The 17908-nt window shown below is 44.7% G+C and overlaps 1 long non-coding RNA gene across 1 annotated transcript; it reads left to right on the forward strand.

The window, feature by feature from the left end:
- Positions 1 to 13388: 13388 nt before the first annotated feature.
- On the forward strand, positions 13389 to 16314 carry LOC139530334 (uncharacterized). The gene is made up of 2 exons (XR_011666009.1): positions 13389 to 13538; positions 16000 to 16314. It is a non-coding gene; the product is annotated as an uncharacterized lncRNA (long non-coding RNA).
- Positions 16315 to 17908: the final 1594 nt, after the last annotated feature.

A 17908-nucleotide genomic window follows, 5' to 3' on the forward strand; every position in this document is an offset into this window, starting at 1 on the left:
CAACCATTTTAAAGTTTCTCTGGCTCAATGCGTTTTAGCCAATTAAAATCGCAGGTTTACTTGGACTTCCAATATTTGTTCATACCTCAGTCCAACTGCACGTTCACTATCCCATGTATTTGACTGACTGGTCAAATTGCTCTCTGTAAAGTGCCTAGTAAACGTGATTGTGGCAATCACACATGTTTTTCCCTCCCATTTGAAATGTGGATATACGTATATTGTGTTAGTGTGTGGGAAACGGGACGTAGCCTACAGATGACAGAAGATTAATAATACAGTTATTAAGGAGCGACCTCTTTCAGCCTTGGTACACAAACACACTGCAATTGCCTAATCATATTGCATATGCTATATTACATGGACGTGTACACCTAAATGTAGGACTACAATGCTTTATATGCAATTTTATAATCACCTGCTTTGTCACATGCGTTATGCCTCGAGGATGAGCGTCACAAAGTGCACGGTAGTAGTATAGGTTGCACTCCCATCATCCTACTGATGGCAGTATTGCAGTTATTAGAGGTTTATCGCAAATCGAATCGACAGTCTAAATGTTGGAAAACACTTGGCTGTATTCGTATCGGATGGTGAATTACTACGTTGACAAAGTAATCTAACTCTGATCCTTTTCTGTAGGTTACTATAGGAACTCCAATCAACAATATAACCATTCACATCAGATAGTGTCCGCATTGTTATAACCTGCTAATGCATATGCGACTATCGGATGGTGAATTACTTCTTATGGTACACTTCAATTCATGATGAACCCAATTGACCCCCTTAATTCCATATGTAGCCTCGGCTTCCAGGCCGGGGAGGCGAAAGCATGGTGGAGCATACCCATAGGGTGATTACGCCCTCTCCTGGCGAGGAGACTAGGCTATCATTAGTAGCCTAAGCTATGTGGTTTCATCCACTTCGTCACGTGCGTTTTGAATCTAGCAGTGATCGTTTTTTTTTCTCAAGAAAAAAAGCTTGACTAGAGAGGGAGGCTAAAAAACATGGTTGCTGTGTCAACCACTTCAATTTTTTATTTAACTAGGCAAGTCAGCTAAGAACAAATTCTTATTTACAATGACGGCCTAGCAACAGTGGGTTAACTGCCTTTTTCAGGGGCAGGTCTAGCGATCTTGCAGTTACTGACCCAACGCTCTAACCACTAGGCTACCTGCTTCCCCACTGCTTTAGCAGTGTGCGCCACCTATAAAGATAATGGTAGCCCACATTACTGCTATTTGACAAATCCATAAGCCTCTGGGTTAAAAATGTTTTATAATGTTGTACGATTAACTTACATGTTAGGACCTCATTCATATTTTTTCCATAAAACCACATGGATGTGTGTGAAACATACAAAATTGTGGGATTTTGTCATATATGCGTGAAAGATGAAAATGTCTAACGTTTGTAGTAGCTAGTAGCCAAGGCAGGTGTCTCATGACATGCGGCACTTTGGGGTGGACGCCCACCTGTCTCAATGAGAGAAGACTTGAAAAAGACAAGATGGTGGTGTACACATTGAGCAAGAAATGTATTTATTTTAATAAAGGGGCATTTTCTAAATTCAAATGAACCTTCTGCAACTGGACACAGACATTTTATGAGACTATATTTTTCCACGAATCGAGGACGACAGTATCGCTAAGGTTAGTCGAAGATTCTGTGTTACACCAAACAGTACCTAACCTGGAACTCCCAGTAATGGATACCAAAAATCATTGGTTAAATCCCATCTGGTGCAACAATCAAGCTAACCTCCAAGTTCCTGGTATTTGCACCATTTTGGGAAGACATGGTGTTTGGTATGTACTGTTGTAAAATGTAGCAAAATATTTTTTTCAACCAACTGAACACCCCTTATATTTTCTTTTCTTCTGATGAGCTTCACTTGCTAGGATTCGTTTAGTGAATGAGTGAACCAAATTACTTTGCTGTCAAAGGAGGATGAAGGTATCATGACCACTGTTTGCTGTAGATCTGAGAAGATTGAACAGATATATTTTTTTTTTCTTTGACCCCTTTTTTGCCCCAATTTTGCGATATATCAAATTGGTAGTTACAGTCTTGTCCCATCACTGCAGCTCCGCTACGGAGAGGGGAAGGTCTAGAACCATGCAACCTCTGAAACACGACTCTGCCAAGCCGCACTGCTTCTTGACACACTGCTCGCTTAACCTGGGAAGCCAGCCACACCAATGTGTCGGAGGAAAAACTGTCCAGCTGGGGACCGAAGTCAGCTTTCAGCTCGATGAGACAAGGAAATCTCGGCCGGCTCAACCCTTCCCTAACCCGGACGACACTGGGCCAATTGTGCGACGCCTCATGGGTTTCCTGGTCACGGCTGGCTGTGATAAAGCCTGGGACATAACCCGTGTCTGTAGTGATGCCTCAAGCACCGCGATTCAGTGCCTTAGACCGCTGCGCCACTCGGGAGTGAATAGACATTAACATTATGGTGATTCTTCATCCTGCCTTCGAATTCGCTGTGTGGAAATATTGCTTCCACCTAACCAATCCTCTCAAGTCTACAGCAAACAGTGGAATTCTGCAGTTATGTGGTGAAATTGTCCCTTACATCATCATAGCACCGCGGTGAGGAAAGGGGTATACGTATAGTTTATATACAGAGATTAATAGTATTGTTCAGTTACATTAATTTAATTTCCTACCTAAAATACACTACATGAACAAAAGTATGTGAACACCTGCTCTTCGAATATCTCCTTTTAAAATCATTGGCATTAATATGGAGTTGGTCCCCCCTTTGCTGCTATAATAGCCTCCACTCTTCTGGGATGCTTTCCACTAGATGTCGGAACATTGCTGCTGTGACTTGCTTCCATTCAGCCACAAGAGCATTAGTGAGGTCGTGCTCTCAGTCGGCTTTCCAATTCTTCCCAAAGGTATTTGATGGGGTTGAGGTCAGGGCTCTGTGCAGGCCAGTCAAGTTCTTCCACTCCGATCTCAATAAACCATTTCTGTGCGCAGGCGCTTTGTCATGACAAGAAAGGGCCTTCCCCAAACTGTTGCCACGAAGTTGGAAGGGCGGAATCATCTAGAATGTAATTGTATTCTGTAGCGTTAAGATTTTCCTTCACTGAAACTAAGGGGTCTAGCCCGAACCATGAAAATCAGCCCCAGGCTGTTATTCCTCCTCCACCAGACTTAACAGTTGGCACTATGCATTCAGGCAGGTAGCGTTCTCCTGGCATCCGTCAAATCCAGATTTGTCCATCGGACTGCCAGATGGTGAAGCGTGATTCATCACTCTAGAAAACGCGTTTCCACTGCTCCAGTCCAATGACGGTAAGCTTTACACTATTACAGCCGGCGCTTTGCATTGCGCATGGCGATCTTAGGCTGGTGTGCGACTGCTCGGCCGTGGAAACCCATTTCATGAAGCTCCCGACGAACAGTTATTGTGCTGACGTTGCTTCCAGAGACAGTTTGGAACTAATGCAACCGAGGACAAATTATTTTTTACACGCTGCACGCTTCAGCACTCGGCGGTCCCGTTCTGTGAGCTTGTGTGGCCAACCACTTTGCGGCTGAGCTGTTGTTGCTTCTAGACGTTTCCACTTCACAATAACAGCACTTACAGTTGACCGGGGCAGCTTTAGCATGGCAGAAATTTGACGAACTGACTTGTTGCAAAGGTGGTATCCTATGATGGTGCCACATTGAAAGTCCCTGAGCTCTTAAAAGTAATTTCGAGAATTTCAATGAGCATTTCTCTACGGCTGGCCATGCTTTCCTCCTGGCTACCCCAACCACGGCCAACAGCTCCGCACCCCCCGCAGCTACTTGCCTCCCCAGCTTCTCCTTCACCCAAATCCAGATAGCAGATGTTCTGAAAGAACTGCAAAACCTGGACCCGTACAAATCAGCTGGGCTAGACAATCTGGACCCTCTCTTTCTAAAATTATCCGCTTCCATTTTGCAACCCCTATTACTAGTTTGTTTTTGATACCATCGATCACCACATTCTTTTGGAGAAATTGGAAACCCAAATTGGTCTACACGGACATGTTCTGGCCTGGTTTAGATGTTATCTGTCGGAAAGATATCAGTTTGTCTCTGTGGATGGTTTGTTCTCTGACAAATCAACTTTAAATTTTGGTGTTCCGCCTCCCGGGTGGCGCAGTGGTCTAGGGCACTGCAGTGCTAGCTGCGCCACCAGAGTCTCTGGGTTCGCGCCCAGGCTCTGTCGCAGCCGGCCGCGACCGGGAGGTCCGTGGGGCGACGCACAATTGGCATAGCGTCGTCCGGGTTAGGGAGTGTTTGGCCGGTAGGGATATCCTTGTCTCATCGCGCTCCAGCGACTCCTGTGGCGGGCCGGGCGCAGTGCGCGCTAACCAAGGGGGCCAGGTACACGGTGTTTCCTCCGACACATTGGTGCGGCTGGCTTCTGGGTTGGAGGCGCGCTGTGTTAAAGAAGCAGTGCGGCTTGGTTGGGTTGTGCTTCGGAGGACGCATGGATTTCGACCTTCGTCTCTCCCGAGCCCGTACGGGAGTTGTAGCGATGAGACAAGATAGTAATTACTAGCGATTGGATACCACGAAAATTGGGGAGAAAATGGGATAAAATTTAAAAAATATATATATTTTTTTTTTTTTCTTCTCCGTGTTCCTCAAGGCTCCGTTTTAGGACCACTATTCTTTTCACTATATATTTTACCTCTTGGTGATGTCATTCGGAAACATAATGTTAACTTTCACTGCTATGCGGATGTCACACAGCTGTACATTTCGATGAAACATGGTGAGGGCTTGCTCCTACCTATCTTTACGATTTGGTCCTGCCGTACATACAGTTGAAGTTGGAAGTTTACATACACTTAGGTTGGAGTCATTAAAACTCATTTTTCAACCACTCCACAAATGTCTTGTTAATAAACTATAGTTTTGGCAAGTCGGTTAGGACGTCTAATGTGTGCATGACACAAGTCATTTTTCCAACAATTGTTTACAGACAGATTATTTCACAGATAATTCACTGTATCACAATTCCAGTGGGTCAGAAGTTTACATACACTAAGTTGACTGTGCCTTTAAACAGCTTGGAAAATTCCAGAAAATGATGTCATGGCTTTAGAAGCTTCTGATAGGCTAATTGACACCATTTGAGTCAATTGGAGGTGTACCTATGGATGTATTTCAAGGCCTACTTTCAAACTCAGTGCCTCTTTGCTTGACATCATGGGAAAATCATAAGAAATCAGCCAACGCCTGGTGGCACCACGTTCATCTGTACAAACAATAGTACGCAAGTATAAACACCATGGGACCACCAGCCGTCATACCCCTCAGAAAGGAGAAGCGTTCTGTCTCCTAGAGATGAACGTACTTTGGTTCCGAAAAGTGCAAATCTATCCCAGAACAACAGCAAAGGACCTTGTGAAGATGCTGGAGGAAACAGGTACAAAAGTATCTATAGCCACAGTAAAACGAGTCCTATATCAACGTAACCTGAAAGACCACTCAGCAAGGAAGAAGCCACTGCTCCAAAACTGCCATAATAAAGCCAGACTACAGTTTGCAACTGCACATGGGGACAAAGATCGTACATTTTGGAGAAATGTCCTCTGGTCTGATGAAACAAAAATAGAACCGTTTGGCCATAATGACCATCGTTATGTTTGGAGGAAAAAGGGGGAGGCTTGCAAGCCGAAGAACACCATCCCAACCGTGAAGCACGGGGGTGGCAGCATCATGTTGTGGGGTGCTTTGCTGCAGGAGGGACTGATGCACTTCACAAAATAGATGGCATCATGAGGTTGGAAAATGATGTGGATATATTGAAGCAACATCTGAAGACATCAGTCAGGAAGTTAAAGCTTGGTTGCAAATGGGTCTTCCAAATGGACAATGACCCCAAGAATACTTACAAAGTTGTGGCAAAATGGCTTAAGGACATCAAAGTCAAGGTATTGGAGTGGTCATCACAAAGCCCTGACCTCAATCCTATAGAAAATTTGTGGCCAGAAAGTAAAAAGTGTGTGCGAGCATGGAAGCCTACAAACCTGACTCCGTTACACCAGCTCTGTCAGGAGGAATGGGCCAAAATTCACCCAACTTATTGTGGGAAGCTTGTGGAAGGCTACCTGAAACTTTTGACCCAAGTTAAACATTTTAAAGGCAATGCTACCAAATACTAATTGAGTGTATGTAAACTTCTGATCCACTGGGAATGTAATGAAATAAATACAAGTTTAAATAAATCATTCTCTCTACTATTATTCTGACATTTCACATTCTTAACATAAAGTGGTGATCCTAACTGACCTAAGACAGGGAATTTTTACTTGGATTAAATGTCAGGAATGATGAAAAACTGAGTTTAAATGTATTTGGCTAAGGTGTATGTAAACTTCCGACTTCAACTGTACCTACACGTACGCTACGGTCACAAGACGCAGGCATCCTTACTGTCCCTGTAATTTCTAAGCAAACAGCTGGAGGCAGGGCTTTCTCCTATAGAGCTCAATTTTTATGGAATGGTCTGCCTATCCATGTGAGAGACGCAGACTTGGTCTCAACCTTTAAGTCTTTTTTAAAGACTCATCTCTTCAGTAGGTCCTATGATTGAGTGTAGTCGGGCACAGAAGTGTGAAGGTGAACGGAAAGGCACTGGGGCAACGAACCGCCCTTGCTGTCTCTGCCTGGTCGGTTCCCCTCTCCACTGGGATTCTCGGCCTCTAACCTTATTACAGGGGCTGAGTCACTAGCTTACTGGAGCTCTTCCATGACGTCCCTAGGAGGAGTGCGTCACTTGAGTGGGTTGAGTCACTGACGTGATCTTCCTGTCCGGGTTGGCGCCCCCCCCTTGGGTTGTGCTGTGGCGGAGATGGGGCTATACTCGGCCTTGTCTCAGGATGGTAAGTTGGTGGTGGAAGATATCCCTCAGTGGTGTGGGGGCTGTGCTTTGGCAAAGTGGGTGGGGTTATATCCTGCCTGTTTGGCCCTGTCTGGGGGTATTGTCGGACGGGGCCAAAGTGTCTCCCGACCCCTCCTGTCTCAGCCTCCAGTATTTATGCTGCAGTAGTTTATGTGTCGGGGGGCTGTTATATCTGGAGAATTTCTCCTGTCTTATCCGGTGTCCTGTGTGAATTTAAGTATGCTCTCTCTAATTCTCTCTTTCTCTCTTTCTTTCTTACTTTCTTTCTTTCTCTCTCTCGGAGGACCTGAGCCCTAGGACCATGCCTTAGGACTACCTGGCCTGATGACTTCTTGCTGTCCCCAGTCCACCTGGCTGTGCTGCTGCTCCAGTTTCAACTGTTCTGCCTGCGGCTATGGAACCCTGACCTGTTCACCGGATATGCTACCTGTCCCAGACCTGCTGTTTTCAACTCTCTAGAGTCAGCAGGAGCGGGAGAGATCCTCTGAATGATCGGCTATGAAAAGCCAACTGACATTTACTCCTGAAGTGCTGACCTGTTGCACCCTCGACAACCACTGTGATTATTATTATTTGACCCTGCTGGTTATCTATGAACATTTGAACATCTTGGCCATGTTCTGTTATAATCTCCACCCGGCACAGCCAGAAGAGGAGTGTTCACCCCTCATAGCCTGGTTCCTCTCTAGGTTTCTTCCCAGGTTCTGGCCTTTCTAGGGAGTTTTTCCTTCTACACCTGCATTGCTTGCTGTTTGGGGTTTTAGGCTGGGTTTCTGTACAGCACTTTGTGACATCAGCTGATGTAAGAAGGGCTTTATGTATCAATTTAATTGATTCAACCTCTCTTTTGTGTCGTCCGAGATTCCTAAGGATTGGAAAACTGCCGCGGTCATCCCCCTCTTCAAAGGGGGTGACACTCTAGACCCAAACTGTTACAGACCTATATCCATCCTGCCTTGCCTTTCTAATGTCTTCAAAAGCCAAGTTAACAAACGGATCACTGACCATTTAGAATCCCGCTGTACCTTCTCCGCTGTGCAATCCGGTTACCGAGCTGGTCACGGGTGCACCTCAGCCACGCTCAAGGTACTAAATGATATCATAACCGCCATCGATAAAAGACAGTACTGTGCAGCCGTCTTTATCGACCTGGCCAAGGCTTTCGACTCTGTCAATCACCGTATTCTTATCGGCAGACTCAACAGCCTTGGTTTCTCAAATGACTGCCTCGCCTGGTTCACCAACTACTTCTCAGACAGAGTTCAGTGTGTCAAATTGGAGGGCCTGTTGTCCGGACCTCTGCCAGTCTCTATGGGGGTACCACAGGGTTCAATTCTCGGGCCGACTCTTTTCTCTGTATATATCAATGATGATTCATCACTCAAGAAAACGTGTTTCTTACTGCGGGTGATTCCTTGATCCACCTCTACGCAGACAACACTCCTTCCGTGGCCTCCAACTGCTCTTAAATGCTAGTAAAACTAAATGCATGCTCTTCAACCGATCGCTGCCCGCACCCGCCTGCCCGACTAGCATCACCACTCTGAACGGTTCTGAATTTTGAATATGTGGACAACTACAAATACCTAGGTGTCTGGCTAGACTGTAAACTCTCCTTCCAGACTCATATTAAGCATCTCCAATCCAAAATTAAATCTAGAATTGGCTTCCTATTTCACAACAAAGCCTCCTTCACTCATGCTGCCAAACATACCCTCGTAAAACTGACTATCCTACCGATCCTCGACTTCGGCGTTGTCATTTACAAAATAGCCTCCAACACTCTAATCAGCAAACTGGATGTAGTCTATCACAGTGCAATCCGTTTTGTCACCAAAGCCCCATATACCACCCACCACTGTGACCTGTATGCTCTCGTCGGCTGGCCCTCGCTACATATTCTTCGCCAGACCCACTGGCTCCAGGTCATCTATAAGTCTTTGCTAGGTACAGCTCCGCCTTATCTCAGCTCACTGGTCACCATAGCAACACCCACCCGTAGCACGCGCTCCAGCAGGTATATCTCACTGGTCATCCCCAAAGCCAACTCCTCTTTTGGCCGCCTTTCCTTCCAGTTCTCTGCTGCCAATGACTGGAACGAATTGCAAAAATCGCTGAAGTTGGAAACATATATCTCCCTCACTAACTTTAAGCATCAGCTATCTGAGCAGTTTACCGATCGCTGCAGCTGTACACACCCTATCTGTAAATAGCCCATCCAACTACCTACCTCGTCCCCATATTGTTTTAATTAACTTTTTTTTTCTCTTTTGCACACCAGTATTTCTACTTGCACATCATCATCTGCACATCTATCACTCCAGTGTTCATTTGCTAAATTGTAATTACTTCTACTATGGCCTATTTACTGCCTTGCCTCCTTTCGCCATTTGCACACATTGTATATAGATTTTTCTATTTTATTATTGACTGTACTTTTGTTTATCCCACGTGTAACTCTGTTGTTGTTTATTGTCGCAATGCTTTGCTTTATCTTGGCCTGGTCTAGTTGTAAATGAGAACTTGTTCTCAACTGGCCTACCTGGGTAAATAAAGGTGAAATTAAAAAAGTCCATTCTACTGCTAATGTTTGTCTATGCCGGAGATTGCATGGCTGTGTGCTCGATTTTATACACCTGTCACCAACGGGTGTGGCTGAAATAGACGAATTCACTACTATGAAGGGGTGTCCACTTACTTTTGTGTATATGTTGTGTATTACTGTGACCCCTATCTAAAGGTGGAACAAACATTGTGCTTAGATTGCTGATAATCCTGAAGACCTCAGCCTCACAAGCAGCCTTTAATCCTTATCTTCAGCACCTTGGACACTGGCTAGGAGAGAACGGACACTCGCTGAGGGCGAGATGAAACGGCTGTTGACAAGGACTCAACCGAACCACACCACATGGCAGGGCCTCTCCGAGGACTTGTTGAGTAGAGTGAACAGAATCATATGGCGTCACACACACTGGCAGAATGCATTACAGTTCAGTATTCAATGCCATGTCTTGTCCCACAGCGTGGGTGTTTCTAAACACAGGCAGGCAAGACTGCTAGATCGTAAGTAAATGTATGCGTTTCGGTGTGTGGTCCGGATAGAGAAATGTCTGTGTAAGATGTATTTTGGAAACCCTAGGTGATTGAAGGACAAGTGGAAAAAGACAGCATAGACACCTGTATGCTCCTGTCCTCGACACTCCCCCATCACCCTCTCTCTCTTTCCCCACCTTCCCTTTTCACCTTCACTCATTTTCTCTCCCTGTCACCCCCTCTTCTCTCTTTTCCCCTTACCTGCTGAGTCTGCTCCCAGGTTTGCTTGGACGCTCTTGTTTTTTTTCTCTCCCTCCTCTTTGGGTGCCTCCCAAATTGAACCCTATTCCCTATATAGTGCACTACTTTGGACCAGAGCACTATGGGCCCATTCCTGTATCCCCCCTGCCTTGGGAACCCCTCCCATTCTTTCTCTCTCTCTTTCCCTATTTTCCCCCTCCCTCCTTCCCTCCAGCTCCCCAGCGTTAGGACTGGGGGGGGGGGGCTGCTTTGAAGTAGGGGGTGTAGAATTGGCACTCAATAATTGAAGGAGATAAAAATAGCATCTGCCTTGTTTAGAAAGCTTTTTATTTTACACACCCAGATGGAGCGCCAACTCGCTCTCTCCCTCACTCACGCATCGCACACATGCTGGCTTGGCTCGACACGCACAGGCACACACACACACAGGCTCACAGTGGGAGCTACAGGTCTGCATGTAGGGACGTGTGTGTGTGGCGGCAGTTCTTGCTCTCTGTATCTGAATCGGATGGTAGTTTCACTTCACCTCTTTATATTAATAGATTGTTTGTTTTTCAGTGAAGAAAAATACTTATTGCGAAGGGCAAGCAGTATCATTAATAGTCTCCTGTTTCTTTTGATTGAGACCAAACTAGGCTCTCTCTCTGTTACATGGTATCAATTTGCCTGAGGACGAGGATAAGATCAAACTCACGTGAGCAAATGACAGTGATGATGAAATCAATCTGAAAGTTAACATACGTACCATACTATTTTTAAAGTAACTTTTCTGTTTTTCCAGATTTCTATGAAATACAACCTCTAATTAATTATAATATGAGTGATGTCATTTTACTTTTTAAAATATTTAATTTCAATATTTTCAAAGCAGATTTTCTGTGTTGGAATTGTGTGGGTGTACCTCAAGGGTATACTGGTCATTAAAAATATTCATCTGACTAGACCGCTGATTGGCCAGCTCAGCCAATGAGCCAACATGACATCATGTTCTATGAGGAAATATCAAGCATTTTTAAGTTTATGTTTTGGCCACAAATACGAGTATTAAATGAGTAAACCACATTATTTGGGCATGAGTTAACAAAATATGAACTTTTAAAAGTGAGATTTTAGCTGGACAGTTTAAGCGTTTGGGATTTCTAGTCTGTGGTTATTTCTCATTGAGGAATCTTTAATAGCGAGACGAGACTGTGTTCCATATTGCATCCTATTCCCTATTAAGTGCACTATTTTTGTCCAGGGTCCAGGTCCCAAATGGCACCTTATAACCTATTTCGTGCACTACTTTTGAGTAGGTAAGTACACTATAAAGGGAATAAGGGCCCATTTGGGATGCTGGGATGCAGCAAAGAACATCCTTTAAGCAATAAGGCACGAAGGGGTGTGGTATATGCGCAACACAGAGTGCCTGGATACAGACCTTAGCTGTGGTATATTGGCCATATACCACAAACCCTGAGGTGCCTTATTGCTATTATAAACTGGTTGCCAATGTAATTAGAATAGTAAATAGTATTTTTTTGTTATACCCATGGTTTACGGTCTGATATACCATGTCTGTCAGCCAATCAGCATTCAGGGCTCGAACCACCCAGTTTATAATTGAGTTTGAACAATTGGGACGATATTCATAAAGCATCTCAAAGCAGGAGTGCTGATCCAGGATCAGGTCCCCCCTAATTATATCCATTATGACCTAAAATGACAAACTGATCCTAGATCAGAACTACAGTACAAACTAGTCATTTAAGCTTCATGATGTCTTTCTGTTTCTCTTTGCGTTGCAGAACAGATTCCATCCCACTCTAAGACCGCTGTGATCTGGTAAAGAGATGCTTTGAAACTCGGGGCGCGTTCAGTTCGTGAAACGTTTTGCTACATTTCGTAACAGTGTCAATTGAACAACATGTTTTCCCCCAAGCTGCGTACACTGTTCTCCAACACTGCTCCCATTTTGTGGGTGTCTCGGGGTGTGAACTGATCCATATGAGCGTGCCCATTTGAAATCCCAAAACGTGCGCAGCAGCTCACACAAGCAGTGCAATACACTGCACACAATCACCCTCTGAGTCACCATCATCACAACGCTCTTCAACTGGTCGTTCAGAACAACCCAATTAAATGTTGCGCAACGTTGTGCCCTGTTGAACACGGCCCTGGTAGTCTGGTAGAGAGAATCCCTGTTTGTCAAGTGGAGACAGAACATCATGACCTTCTTGGCTGACATTGTCATGCATTGGTGTAGGTGTCAGTAAATGCAGATCTATGACGGGGGAGACTCATCCTGAAGATTCACTTAAGGGCAATATGACTATGTCATGACATGGGTTGGACCAATACAAAGAAGAGTCATCTGATTGGATGTGTTCACTCAGTCTATTAGTCTCGGGCCGTTTGAGTTGCACAAGTTACCGCTGCCATACTCTTGGCAATGCTGAGTTCACTAAATAGGGAATAGGGTGCTACTTGGGGTGCAACCATTGTCTCCCAGATTCTCATGTCTTACAAGCCTATTTGACTTCATGGATTGTTTATGTGTGCCATTCAGAGGGTGAATGGGCAAGAACAAAGATTTAAGTGCCTTTGAACTGGATATGGTAGTAGGTGCCAGGCGCACCGCTTTGTGTCAAGAACTGCAACGCTGGTGAGTTTTTCACGCTCAACAGTTTCCCATTTGTATCAAGAATGGTCCACCACCCAAAGGACGTCCAGCCAACTTGACACAACTTTGGGAAGCATTGGAGTCATCATGGGCCAGCATCTTGTGGAGTCCATAACCCAACAAACTGAAGCTGTTCTGAGGGCAAAAGGGGGTGTTTTGTATATTGTGTGTCAGTGGAGGCTGCTGAGGGGGAGGACGGCTCATTTTAATGGCTGGAACGGCGTAAATGGAATGGCACCAAACACACGGAAACCATGTGTTTGATGTATTTGATACCATTCCACTAATTCCATTCCAGTCATTACCACGAGCCCATCCTCCCCAATTAATAAGGAGCCACCAACCTCCTGCGATGTGTGTTTGCGTTGACGTACAGTATGCATCGACAAACTACCATCTGTGTATGCATGCAATTCTCTTTTCCAGGCAGTAGGGGGAGACATGCTCTTAGCTAAACCTCCCCCTGATTGATCGTGACCAGGTATTTCCCAAACCAGCCATCCGGAGCCTGGCGCGCACGCGCACAAACACACAGCCGAAAATAACCAGGAGGTGGGGAAGGAGTGGGTGGCAGCAACACCAGGAGTGGAAGACAAAAGCAGAGGATGAGAAAGACTGAGCGCTGATACGGTTCCTCAGTAAGTAGTCAACATGAGGAGAGAGCAGGAGAACCAGGTGAGTCCTAAAAACGTAGAGAAACTCAATGAGCATTCTCAAATGCTGACACGTATCTGGCCTCTATTGGTAGACTATATGATGTAGAACCCCAATAGAGCTCTATTGCTCCCAAAAACTCTACGTCACGTACCTGGGGCCGTATGTATCCAGCGTCTCAGAGTAGGAGTGCTGATCTATGATCAGTTTGGTCTTTTAGATCACAATGAATAAGATTAAATGGACAAGGTGGATCTGATCCTAGATCAGCAGTCATACTCTGATAGGTTTTTATGGAAACGGCCCTGGAGTAACAACAGTACCTCCTGCCTCTAAAGCCTCAGATCATAAAGGTATTCAATCCCAAAACGCAACTTCTTATCGAATCCCAGTCTTTATCCTTAGAGGACACGTGTGCAGCAAGGGTACCTTGAATATCCTTATGATTGTAGGCTGCATGACCTGTCCAGATGAAGGCATTGTTTAGCAAGATCTCGCCATAGTTTTACAAGTTCTGAGGGGGGCCTTGTACAGATCACCACCATGGGCAGATTCTAGTGATTGATGCGGAAGTGATTAACGTATCTATGCAGCAGTTTGCAAATGCAGACAAGACACCAGGGCAGGGATGTACCAACACGCAGAAATAAATACATCAATTGTGAACAAAAACGTTCTTATTCTTCCCTTTCATAAAAGAACACTGCCCGCCCCCTCATGTACAATGCTGGGAATAGTAACAGCACTGCTAGGCATGCTAAATATAGCAGCCAGTGAGTGCTAGCGTGTCAACTTCAGCAGGAGTGCTGCTACACGTGTGACTGTGGTGAATATACACAGCTTGCTATAAATATCAACCTCGCCATGCGTTGAACGAGATTCGTGGTTATGACCCCGTCGCATGTGAAAACATAAATGTTCGAATGATAACCGAGATTGAGCACGAAACAAAAACACGCAACATTGCGTAAATACTGCGACCATCTGCGTATCTAGAAGGGATGTATTCTCCCTATGTTAAGTATTTCTGACAAAGGTCTCGGTTAAATCATCAATGTTTTGTTGTAGTGTTGGTGCTCTAGCTGATCAACGATGGATATAGGCTACTGTATGATATTGATATATACATATATATACATATATATACATATATATATATACATACATATATATGTATATATATCTCACACAAAGGATTTGTGTTTGAAAGCTCTGTGGGGGTTCTAGTATATTTTTATTACCTGCCACATTGCAGAAATACAAAAGCAATAAAAATAGACTTCAGTTCTCAATCGAAGACGCTTGTGCAGTAAACCGTGACTTTATTTGTGATGGGAGGGAGACTTTAAAGCCTCGTTATGTAATATAGCATGTGAACGGCGAGAGACGGAAACCGGTTGGAGGGGGTTAGGGGGAGTGATAAGAGAAGAAGCACCATGCTATGTGGTCTATGCATAAAGGGCTCCAAACACCCATAACGAGGGAACACTGTGTACTTTGTGTCCTCGAAGATTCGGGTGTTTGATTTTTTTTTTTTAACAGCGGTATACTGCAAACTATACTCACCAGAAGAACAAGTGCATTCCCAAATTCATTAATCTATTCATTCGGGGAACTCTGGGGAAATTCTGTGAATGACTGGGTGAAGGGATGAATGAATTAACCCAATGTGAGAGTGTGTGTGTGTGTGTGTGTGCATTCCCTGTCAATGAGTGCGAGTTGCAGGCAGCTAGCTAGCTACACGTTTGCGGGGGCGATATTGCACATAAAGGTTTCGGGTAAATGAAGAAAGAAAACACCCACCCACTCGCAAAAACACCCACGCACTAAAAAAAACTGGTGTTGCGCAGCGGGTAAATGTGACAATGGCAGGGCACCCGTCCGTTGATAAATATCCACCGCCTCTATTCATGCAGACTCTTCTCTTGAGGTGGTTATTGTGCAGCAGCTCTGAACCATGTGATGTCGAGGGGTGGGTGGGGGGAATTCTATAAATAGCTCATGTAGCTCAGCTTCCATTGACATCATTTAGGCAGGAGAGATGGAAAAATAAACAGGCAGGAATCGGGGAGGGGAGGAAAGGGATCCTTAATCTGAGCTTGAAATTCAAATAGCCCCCCCCCCCCCCACCCCCATAGTAAAAAAACTAAACATTGTCCGTTTCCTAGAACGACTATGCGTCTCCCAATACGAGATGGAATGGAAACCCGAAGGCAGATGGGAGGGACAGCAAACAAATTAAAAGCAGCCGTGTATACACACAGTCACATGTGGGAGACGCGGGGGCCACCCATAAGGCAAATGTTTTGGATAGCTTTTTTTAATAATGGAAATGGAAACCATGTATTATTGACATACTTAAAATCCAACCGTTTTTAGATGGCGGCCGTATTTAAATGTCTTTATCAAGTCATGCTTCCGTTATGATGGAGAGAGAGTTTAAACAGGAGGTGAGGTGACTGGTTTGTTTATGTTTTCATAGAGGAGGACAGCACTCTGTTTCCATGGTCGGTGGTTCTTAGTCATCTCCTGAATCGTTCTCTCCAGCCAGCCTTGGCTCTGAACCCTGAGTGCTGCTGCAGCTTGGCTCCTGATGGTTCCCGATGACGTCTTATGATCCATCTCTGCTCGTTGGCCCCCTATCACACATCAAGTCTTCCCTCGAGCTCTGGAAAGGCAAGGATGACGACACATTTGTTTTAAGCCAAAACACTCATATAGGCCTGTCACCCTTGGTAATTTGGTCGTAGATTTCATGATATATGCCTATGCAAGTAAATAAAAACACCGCGTATTATATCTGAAATGTGTTTTTATTACATCATGTAATTCTCCATGTTTGAGTATTGACAGTCTATCGGCCTTGGCTATATAGCCTATTAGTTCATCGTTTACTTGACAATGTCATACAAGGAATCCTTTGCTTTAGGCTACGGACAATCTCATTCACCCCAATGATTTCATCTCAACAAATTGGTTCCACACACACGTCTTTAAATCACGGAGCTATCATATTCTATTGAAGTAGGCCAAGTCTACTCTACCCCTTAACGTTTCAGCACCGGACCGCGTCGCTCATAGCCTTTCCCCCAGGCATACAGTAATGGGTAACCCATAGGCTATATCGAGACTTTTGAATATGCCGCTCGATTCTCTTAACAACTCTACGAAATATTATCCTGTAGGTCACGTCTAAAGGGTGATGTGTAACATTCTGCGGGATCTGAAAAGTGTTTCTCTCAACTCCATGTTGGCAGAGGGTGAAATGATAAAGGAACGAAATTAGGGACACTTGGCAGGTACCTCACACTCTTGAGGTGAGATGTATGACTACTTCCCAGAAAGCACGCTATTCCCTAGTGCACTACTTTTAACCAAGGCCCACCTAGTGATACTTTAAAGGTTTCAGACACTCCTGAGGTGAGGCATATGACTACGTCACAATAGCATCATATTCCCTACGTAGTGCATTAAGTTTGACCTGGGCCATAGGGCTCTGGTTAAAAGTAGTCCTCTGTATAGGGAATAGGATGCCTTTTGGGACGTACAATGTGACTTTCCAATGTTCATATTTCGCTATTATCAACCTATTTGTAGTTTGGTTAGATCATAATTATTAGATGTTGTTGTGTAGGGTATGCTCATGTGGCGAATGGTTACGTATTAAAGTGATACAGTAGCCGGGATTTACCGTTTGTCTCAACACGCACAGGAGCCTAGCGTTGGACAGGGCCACCTCGCCTTTCTAGGGCGCCACCTCAATATCGACGTTTGCGGTCGTGCAGTAAGTAGCCTGTAACAATTTGTCTGTAACAAAACTGTGAAGAACAACATAATAATGGTGCAAATTCTCACTATGATATAATTATTTTAGTTCACAAATTCCCAGGTTTTTCAGAAATCCTGTTTGGAAGATTCCTTGGAAGTTGTCGGAATTTTGCAACCCTAGGGCAAACTAAGTCAGAATCGTTGGCAGGTCCAGGGGGCTGGGGCTTCCAGGTTTGAGCTGCAGTCTGGATGAGATTAAGAACCCAGCCTCCCCCACAAGATCTGAGAGAGAATCACTCAATGACGCCAAGTTGGTGAATGAATTGCAGCTAAGTAATATCTATAATGTATATCTATGGTATATAATCTCAATGAAAAGCTATATGTGAATGGATTTTGTAGTTTGTTTTTAGATTATACATCCCATCAACAAAGGCTCCCCTACTTTATATACAGATGTGACGCCCAGCTCAGCTCTCATAAAACCTGTAGTACGTCAGTCTTTGAGGCTACTTGTTCTTGTGTGTAGGCTGTAGTCCGTCTGGCTATAAAGCCCGCCCGCAGGCCTGCCTGCCTACCTGTCTCCTGGGTCTGAGTTGCCTTGCAGCACGAATGGTTAAATG

This window comes from Salvelinus alpinus, chromosome 9, assembly GCF_045679555.1.
Source record: "Salvelinus alpinus chromosome 9, SLU_Salpinus.1, whole genome shotgun sequence".
NCBI classification, from domain to species: domain Eukaryota; kingdom Metazoa; phylum Chordata; class Actinopteri; order Salmoniformes; family Salmonidae; genus Salvelinus; species Salvelinus alpinus.